General features: G+C 50.5%; 1 long non-coding RNA gene across 1 annotated transcript; it reads left to right on the top strand.

Moving 5' to 3' along the window:
• The first annotated feature begins 2,334 nt into the window (after nucleotides 1-2,334).
• LOC107179572 lies at nucleotides 2,335-4,076 on the top strand. Its single transcript, XR_001510224.2, has 3 exons — nucleotides 2,335-2,449; nucleotides 3,409-3,589; nucleotides 3,868-4,076. It is a non-coding gene; the product is annotated as an uncharacterized LOC107179572 (long non-coding RNA).
• The last annotated feature ends 4,850 nt before the right edge of the window (nucleotides 4,077-8,926 follow it).

Below are 8,926 nucleotides of genomic sequence, written 5' to 3'. Positions count from 1 at the left end.
TGAGGTGCTTGACTTCTGGTTCTGGATTCTTTTTCCCAGTCCTCAGTTTGCCCATGCTTATTTCTTGAGTCCAGAGCCCTGGAGATCAATAGACAACCAGTAGATTGAAAATGTTTGAAGGGATTGGGTCTTGCTCACTTCCTGGTACACACAGTATTTTATTGAGTAACGAGATGATCATTATTGGGCTTCTCAGGCAGAAAAAAGAGACACCGCTTTCCTCTGTGGATTAGAGCCCAAGAGAATGTCTTGAAATGGAACACTAGGCATAAGGACAAAGTTGGGTTGGGAGCTGGAGTGAAATGAGGGAAGAAACTGGAGGTCCAGGTGTGAGGCAGGAAGGTTGGGTAGGGATCCGGAAAACCAAGCTGGGGAGCTTTGAAGAGATGAACCATTTCCATGGAGAACAGGAACTAAGACTGCAACAGAATGGAGTAAATTAGACAGTTTGTTCTCTCTCTTGCTTTGGACCAAGACACGGGCATCTCAACATTTCATCAAGTTTCTTCATCTATAAAATGTTGATCACACCATCTCTCTGCAACAAGCTGCGAGGATTACATAGTAATCAATCAATCAATCAATCAATAATGGCCTTGATGGGCTCCTTCTTCTTTGTGACTCTTTCCTTTCTGATCTCCTAGAGCAATGATTGCCTTTACCACATATCCTGGCCTAGCCTGTTCTCCAAAATGTTTCTCTGATGTAATTTCCTCAGTGAAACTCCTTGAGAGCAGAGGTGATATCACCTCCTTCTCCTTCCTCGGAGGAAGCTGCCTAGCCTTCTCTTCCTCACTAAGCATGTTTCTAATGGTAGGTCTACGAGAGATGCAAAGATAAATGACTCAGCCTCTTTCCTCAGGAATCATCTAGAGTGGACATGACACTAGGTAAACAGTAGCAGCCAAAACTCCAAGACAGATGCCTTCTTGATATTTCTATCTGGATGTCCCAAGGTACCTCAAATATCATGAGTTAAATATGATAAATAGATAACTCCTTCTCTCCCCTGAAAATGTGCCCCCAGTGTGCCATTGCTGAGGCACATTTTCATTTTATTGAATAAGAATCCTCAGGCCAGAAACCTGGAGCTAGACTTCACCTTTTTTCTCTTGATCATCTCTGAATCTTTGCATAAATTGTTTCCTCTTCTTGGAACAACTACCCTTTCTACTTCCCCTGCCCCCACTCCCCAGTCTCTTGGCCAAATTTATTCTGTCTTCAGGTTGCAGTGTAGAGATTTTAGACATGTCTTCCAAAAGTCCAGTCCTGACTCCAAAGCCTAGAGTAGATGCTTTTCTTAGCTACCTCTGCACCATTCTGTGTGGTATGGAGGTTACTCTTACATAGCTTCTAGACTAGAACCAGGCTGCCTGGGTTCAAGGTCCCGCCCTCCTGCTTACCTGGCTGTGTAAACTTGGCTCTTTATGCTTATCCGTAAGATGGGGATAACAATATTGTACCTATTTCATAAGGTTATGAGGATTAACTCCCTGACACAGAATTCTTTTTTCCCCCTGACACACAATTCTAAATGAGTTAGTTAGTCATTCCTATTACCCCAATTTATCACCCTTACACTGTGACTGGGATCCAAGGCAACAGGAAATTTTTCCACGGAAGTGTTCCTTAGCTCCTTTGAAAGAAGAATGAATGGACCCCGCTAACTGGATCTGGTCAGAGCCGGGTTGGGGGGAGAGAAAACTGGGTATTTATGGCCATGAGGAGTTATGAGTGTCTGCCAAATGCCAGAGAGAGAGCAGGAGTCAGGAACAACTTGTGAGACAGAAAAGATTTTCACCTCCTGGCTTCCCCACCAGTTCCAGGACAGGGCTTAATCCAATGAGTGGGCAAGACTGCCATCTGGTGGTAGAATCTGGAATTTTAGCTCCTTGGAGGTGGGACTAGAACTGCTGTTTTGCTTTGCATACTTTGCATATTTTCACTTTAGATTTCTAACCCAAGAGTTCTATATCATAATGCATTAAGCCTTGTTTCTTTCTCCAGACCTTCCCGCATCTTGCCTCGTTCCTTAGTTCTCTCAGGCTTGATTACTGTTGGGTTCCCCTGAGCTGCAGGAACTAACCCCTGGGAGGTCTCTTTCAGAAGCTTCAGACTTCCAGCTGCCCTAGACCCAGTCCCCAGGAGGGGGCCCTGGAGGCTTCACAGAAAAGGAACTGGGAGAGAGGATCTGGACATTTAGATCTTTTCTCATCCCCAAACAGGCTAACCAGGGTTTGGGGCCCCGCCCACTGTCCTGGTCTCCCTAGCAACTGTCTTCCTGCCAGGGGTGCCCCTCTCAGGCGTTACCCAGGCAACCTTCAAGGCCCGCCTCCTTCAAGGTCCTGACTGGTTCACGGCAAATGTGGGTCGGGGCCTAAGGGAAGGCATTGAGGTTTGAAGGCTGCGAGCTGCCCGGAGAGAAGCAGGAGCTGTCCCAGGGGGAGGGGTAAGGTTTCCGGAGCTACTGGAGGAAAGAGGCGCCTGTGTAGCCTCGGGTGGAGGGTCTGTTCCATGCTCAGGAAGAGGAACTGGAGGTCTTGGGAGCCGGTCACCAGGGTTCAAGCCAGAGACACCTGGGCCACTCTCGGAGCAGGAGACACCAGAACTGGGGAAGCTCTATAAAGAGGGAGGACTCCTGCCATCGTGCACCCCTTCCCCGCAGACTACCCCGCATACTTAAACTGCCTTATTCCTCACAGCTGGGTCAGTGGGCAGCAACCCAGGATCCCTAAAGCCATCTCTTGTCACTTTTTCCTCCTAAAGTCCCTATTTTTAGGATCAGTGGCTCATTCCCTGGCACCGCAGGTCTTTCCAAGGAGGGGAGGGACTGGGTCATTGAGAAGCTGCTGAGGGGAAGGGGCTGAGGGGCTTCCCTACTAGGCTTGCTTCCCCCTTCTCCTGCCCTCCCAGGGTGAGCCTCTGGGAATGTGGTTTGGGGAGACTATTCTGGGCTGGAATGTTAGTGGAATGGACTCCTCCCAGGTCTCTGCCCACAAAGCCTGAAGCCCCCAGAGAGGACCTCACTGTGTAATTACCATCCTCTTCCACACCACATTCTAAACCCTATAATTACCCTGCTGGATCTCCTAGCAGGCCTGTTAACCTCTTTAACCCCAGGCCCTTGAAGAGAAGTTGGAGGTCGGGAGGAGGGATCCAGAGAGTTTGTATTTTGTGGGGAGCAGGTGGAGGTGGAGTACAGCTGGGGAACTCTGAGAGTCATTTGGAAGTCACATCTTCCTTTGCCCACTGGCCTTCCTAAAGATACCCTACCCTGCTCCCTTCAGCTCCTCTTAGGGCAGGCCCAGCCCTCCAGACTCACAGGTGCACCCTCTGTCCCACCTTCACTCAGTCTCCCCAGGCTTCTCCATCTTTTCCCATCTTTCTCAACAATTGCTCCCTCTCCAGGCCCAGGCCTGACATGGGTCCTGCTGGGGGCCACGGCCAAGGCCGCCCCCGTGCCCAGTTTGGCCAGCACAAGGCACCTGCTGATCCAAGGAAAGGAGGGGTCTGAGCATAAAGCCGGTTCTCCTTCTCCAGGGACTTCAGAACGCTGGTGGCTGTGCTGACCCGGGAGGTGGGCTGCCAGGTGAGGAGAGCTGGAATGTTCAGAGGGAATCCAATGTCTAGGAGAAAGCACGGGGCAGTGAAGGTCAAGGTTGTTGCCAAATGAGGTGTGTGCGTGTGTGTGCGCGTGTCTGTGTGTAGCAATGGCGAGGGTGTGCGGATGGCCAGAAGGTCTGGGTGGGGTCTGGGAATGGGAACCAGAGATTAGAGATGTGAGGGCAGGACAGACTGCTCTGGGCTCTGCCTGGTGGTGCCAGCGACCCCCACCCATTCAACCCTGCATGCTCTCCTCACTTCTAGTGCCCTGGACTGCAAGGCCGCATCCATGGGAAGGAGTCTACTGTGTGAGCAGGTTGAGTGAATGCTCCCCGAGGCCTTCAGTACTCTCTGCTCCCCTCAGCCTGTGGTAGGTGGCTCCCAGCACCCAGAGCTTCTCTTTGGCACACCCCTACCCACACTATTTGTTGTCTGTGCCTACAGGCTGTAACTAGAACTGTGTCTCACTCATCTCTGTATAGTCCCTGTGCCTGGCTGGTTTAGGCTTTCAGTAACTGGATGGATAGATGGATGGATGAAGGAATGCCCCAAGGAACAGAAAGCTGAAGTAACTACCCTGTCCCAACATTGCCTCTTCTCGTTGCTCCCATGTTCATGTCTGCTGCATCCCAGGGGACTGGTTAGTTGTGTGGGTCTGTGATTGTCAGGTGGGAGACCACTGCCCTCCTGAGCTGGCCCTGGACCAGAACCACACAGCAGCTGACCTCCTGGCCCAGGCTGTGCATGAACAGCCTGGGGCACCTGCCCTGCTCACTCACCAGCTGAGCATCTAGATTGACCCCACTGGCAACAGTGAGGAGGCTGGGACAGGAGCCAGGCAAGGTTGGGGAGAAGGAGGGGCCAGAAGTCCAGCCCAAGGAGCAGGGAAAGGAACAGGCAAGAACTGGGGCAGAGCGCTGCGGATGGAGCCTGGGCAGTGGAGGGGGTTCTGGGGAAGGCCCTGGGGCTTGAAACGGGGCTCTGGGCTGAGACCAAGGTGGGAAGGAGGGATGCAAGGAGGCTGAATTGTCCCTTCCAACACTTTCCTTGGCCACGTCAAGTGGCGTGGAGTCCAGATATTTCTCAAAGCAAAATCATTTTCATTCTCATGTTACCCCAAAACAGGGTAGGATAAAGGCTTAAGGTAACAAAATCGATCCCCTTAATGTCTTCTGCAATCCTCACAACTGCCCTGTAAGGTGTGGAAGGGAGTAGTTTTCCTCTTACTTAAGTGGGGAGGAAGCTGAGGCTCAGGAAGTGTGAACGTTTGGCCAAAGTCCCCCCATTCGTGCCATGCAGAGCCTCTGTGGCATGAGTGCCTCTGAACTTAGAGCACCTGCTGGAGGTGGGCGGGGTGCACCCGGAGTCTGTGTGTCTGGTACCTGCGGGATCTGTAGGCTACCCCTGAGCCTCGCTTTCCTTGAAGAAAGGATGTAAGGTGACTTTGGCAGTGATGGTGTTCTCCTGGGTACTAGGGTGCTGTGACCTTGCTTGCCAGGCATCTGGGGGAGTCAGAGAGGGCCACCATGGTGACTCCACCAACCAGGGCATCTCTGACCTTGCCCTTGTTTTGATCTAACCCTGTAGTCTGGGAGCTGCCATCGAGCACCCACGCCTCCCTTATAACCAAAGCTGGGGCCTTTGGATTTAGATCTCAGTTCCCTAATTCAGACACAACCTCCTGACCTTAAGTTCTAGCCACCACCCTTTCTATCCTCTCTAGCAAAGGGATGGCCCTGATGCTGCACCCTTTGGTTCCTCTGTCTCCCTCCCCTCTCCTCCTCTTCCTCCTCCCCACCGTTTCCCTGGCATCTCTTTTCCCCTCTGTATTGTTTCCCTCACCACCACTACCCGCCCCCCCCGGCCGTCCTTCCATGCCTCCCCTTCCCCTATTCTCTCCTGTATCTCCCAGCTGTCCTCAACTCTTCTCTTCCCTTCTCTCTCCTCCAGTCCTTCCCAGTCTCCTCACTCTTTCTTTCCTCCAGTCCTTCCCAGTCTCCTCACTCCTTTCTCATGCTCCCCACCCCCACTGGCCTCTGCAGGTGGCAGCTCCCAGGTCATGGGGCCTCTCCTACCAGGGCACCCACAGTTGCATATCTGGATGACATATCTGGATGCCAGACCTTTGGAGTAGGTGCTGGGAGCTCTGAAGGACATGATGTGAGGGGCCAGGTCCCAGTCAGCTGCTTCCCCACTCAGAGGGGCACAGGGCTATATGCCAACTTTCCAGACTAGGGGGTAGGCCATTTGTGTGTATGTGTGTGCATGTGCGTGTGCGTGTGTGTTAAAATACAGGTGACATAAAATCTACCAGTTGAACCATTTTTAAGAGAACAGGTCAGGAGCACCTGAGTGGTTCAGTTGGTTAAGCAACTGACGATCTCTGCTCAGGTCATGATCTCATGGTTCGTGGGTTTAAGCTCTGAGTCGGGCTCTGTGCTGGGATTCTGTCTCCCTCTCTCTGCCCCTCCCTCTCTCAAAATAAATAAATAAACTTAAAAAAAAAAAAGAGTACAGTTCTAAGTACATTCACCGTGGTATGCAACCATCATAGCCATCTATCTCCAGAACTTTTTCATCTTCCCAAACTGAAACACATTGACCCCTAACTCCCCATTCCTCCCTCCTTCCAGCCCCTGGCAACAAACTTTCTACTATCTGTCTCCATGAACTTGACTCGGTGTGGGCTTTTCTTGTCCTCCCGCTACCAGCACCACACTGGCTGTTTTCCAGGGGTCTCTCTGGCCCTAATCTGGAATTCCTCTCCTGACATTCACCTCAGCTCTGCCCCTGCCTACCTGGACGTCTCCACCTCCCTCTCCTCCCTTCTCAGGCCCAGCAGGTGCTCCAGATCCTGCCCTGACACTGCTCTGGAGAAGACCACCCCATCTAACGGTTTTCTCTTGTTTCTCACCCAAGTTGACCTTTCTATACTATTTGATGCTTCTGGCCGCTGTCCCTCCTCTTGCTGTGAAGTTCTGTTTTCTCCCAACTCCCAAAAGAAAAGTGGAAGAACACAGGCCTTGGAACCCTGAGAGATCTGGGTTCAGATTCTAACACTGGTGATTATTGGTTTGGACTCTGGGCATGTCATTCCCTATCACAGAATCTCAGTTTCCTATCTCTAAAACAGGACAAATCATACAGATCTCAAAGGGTTGTTCTGAGGGCCAAATGAGCTAATGTGTATAATGCCAGTACCGAGCCTGGTAGAGTGTGGGGGTCCTGCTCCACAGCTTTCTTTTCCTTTTGGTTCCTTTACTGGATACTGACCCCTCCCACATGTGCCTGAAACATAAGGGTTCCCTGAGGCTCTGTCTTTGTTTTCTTCTCTTGCTCTGGTCCTCATCCATCCATGAATTTAAATATCACTTTTTATCTCTAGTCTGACTACTCCTCTCTTCTGAGTTTCACATCTCCAATTTCTGGTGGATATCTCCACCTGGATGCCCCTTGTGGGTGCCTCCTGTCTTGGGTGACCACCACCTCCTCCCCTGGTGCCCAGGTCTGGAAGCTCTGAGTTGTTTTGGACTTTTCCCACTTACTCTCCCCTTCCACAGGTAGGCAGTCACCCAGTCCTTTATTTGCCCTCTGAAATGCCACTCAGACTTCCCTCTTTTCCAGGGTTCCAGGTTCCTTTTTTCTTTTTTTTTTTTTAAGTAGACTTCACCCCCACCACGGAGCCCAGTGTGGGATTTGAACTCACAACCCTGAGATCAAGATCTGAGCTGAGATCAAGAGTCGGATGCTTAGCCGACTGAGCCATACAGGCACCCTGTGGTTCCAGCCTTCATTAACTCTCCCTTGGATGGTGGCAGTGATGTCTCAAAGATCTTCTGGGCTACCTGCCATTCATTCCTCCTTATTTCAATGTAGGACCAGCCCCAAGATGTTCAACCTCTCAAAAACTCCCCACTGCCTTTAGAACATTCCCCACTGCCTTTAGAACATTGGTGTGCCTGGGTGGCTCAGTCCGTAGAGGATGTGACTCTTGATCTTGGGGTTATGAGTCTGAGCCCCACATTGGGCATAAGGTTTACTTAAAAGAAAAAAAAAAAACCCAATATAGCCTTCTAGGCCCTCAATGGTCCTATCACCTAGACTCTCTGCTTTTTGCTGCATCTGTTTAGTGAAGTATTCCAAAGCAAATACAGCTATCACATCACTCTTAAATATTTTAGTATGCATCTTTAAAAAATAATTTTCTTATATAATCATACCATCATCATAACTAACAAAATTATTTTTTTCATGTCTAATTCTCAGTCCATATTCAAACTCCCCCAGTTGTTCTCAAAATGTCTTTCACAGTTCATTTGTTCAGACAAAGATTTAATCAAAGACCAAGCGTTATACTTGGTTGTTATCCATCTAAAGTTTCTCAATCTTAACTTCAGACCACTGTCCTGTCCATTTTTCACCACATCCTTCCTGAACCCTTTGAGCTAGCCAACCCCAGCCTACCCTGGGCTTTTAAAAATATTCCTTTTTTATACTTGGCTCTTTCCTGGTCCCTGGAACTGAGAGCTTGTTTCTTTATTCTCTAAGGTCATCTCAGAGAGTACCACCCACCTTCGTGATAAGAAATCTGAAATCTCTTCCTTCTCTTTCTCCTCTAGGGGCAGAGATACCACCTGCCCCTCCCTCTGAACTTGTCCACCTACCACCAGGGGTTTCTGTCTCTGCTTACAGTGTGGACTTGGCTCTGTCTGTTGATCCAGGTCAGTGCCACTGTCTTCCTTCCCTTGTCCACCCTCTCCATCTCCTGTGCATAGCACATGCCTGGCATCTAGTGGCAGCACAATAAACAGATGAATACTTTTTCCAGCATCTTCTCTCCTCTTCCACTGCCTGCCTACTGTGGTAACTAGGGAGCAAGGTTCAGAATGGGCTTGGTGTGCCTTGCTGGGAGGTTGTGATTCTGTTAACTGGTTCCCAGCCCAGCCCAGATCTCTTTCCTTTGGCTGTTAACAGTTTCTTTCCTTCTTTGTGTACACATACTAAGACTCAGGAAGTGGTTCTTAAGTCAGGACCATAAGAACCTCGGGCGTGGGGCCCAGGCTTGGGGGAGCCTGGAGTAATGGCTGGTTCTGTCCTTGGCGGTTCACACAGCTCCTTCTGGGGTCCACTGTGGCACACAATGGAGGGAGGCAGCTTGAGGCCTCCACCTCCCCTTCCAGCCCTCATCTGGCTTTGCCCCCTGGGATGTGAAGTGCTGCCTGCTGGTATGGGATGGGAGATCCATAAGATAGATGCCATGCCTGCTTTAGTGTCCTCCCCCAGGCCTCCACCTGATAAGAAGCTCATCAGGGAGTGGGGGTGG

This window comes from Panthera tigris, chromosome B4, assembly GCF_018350195.1.
Source record: "Panthera tigris isolate Pti1 chromosome B4, P.tigris_Pti1_mat1.1, whole genome shotgun sequence".
Taxonomy (NCBI): domain Eukaryota; kingdom Metazoa; phylum Chordata; class Mammalia; order Carnivora; family Felidae; genus Panthera; species Panthera tigris.
Note: the sequence above shows the minus strand (reverse complement) of the source record. Positions and strands in the feature narration are given on the sequence as shown.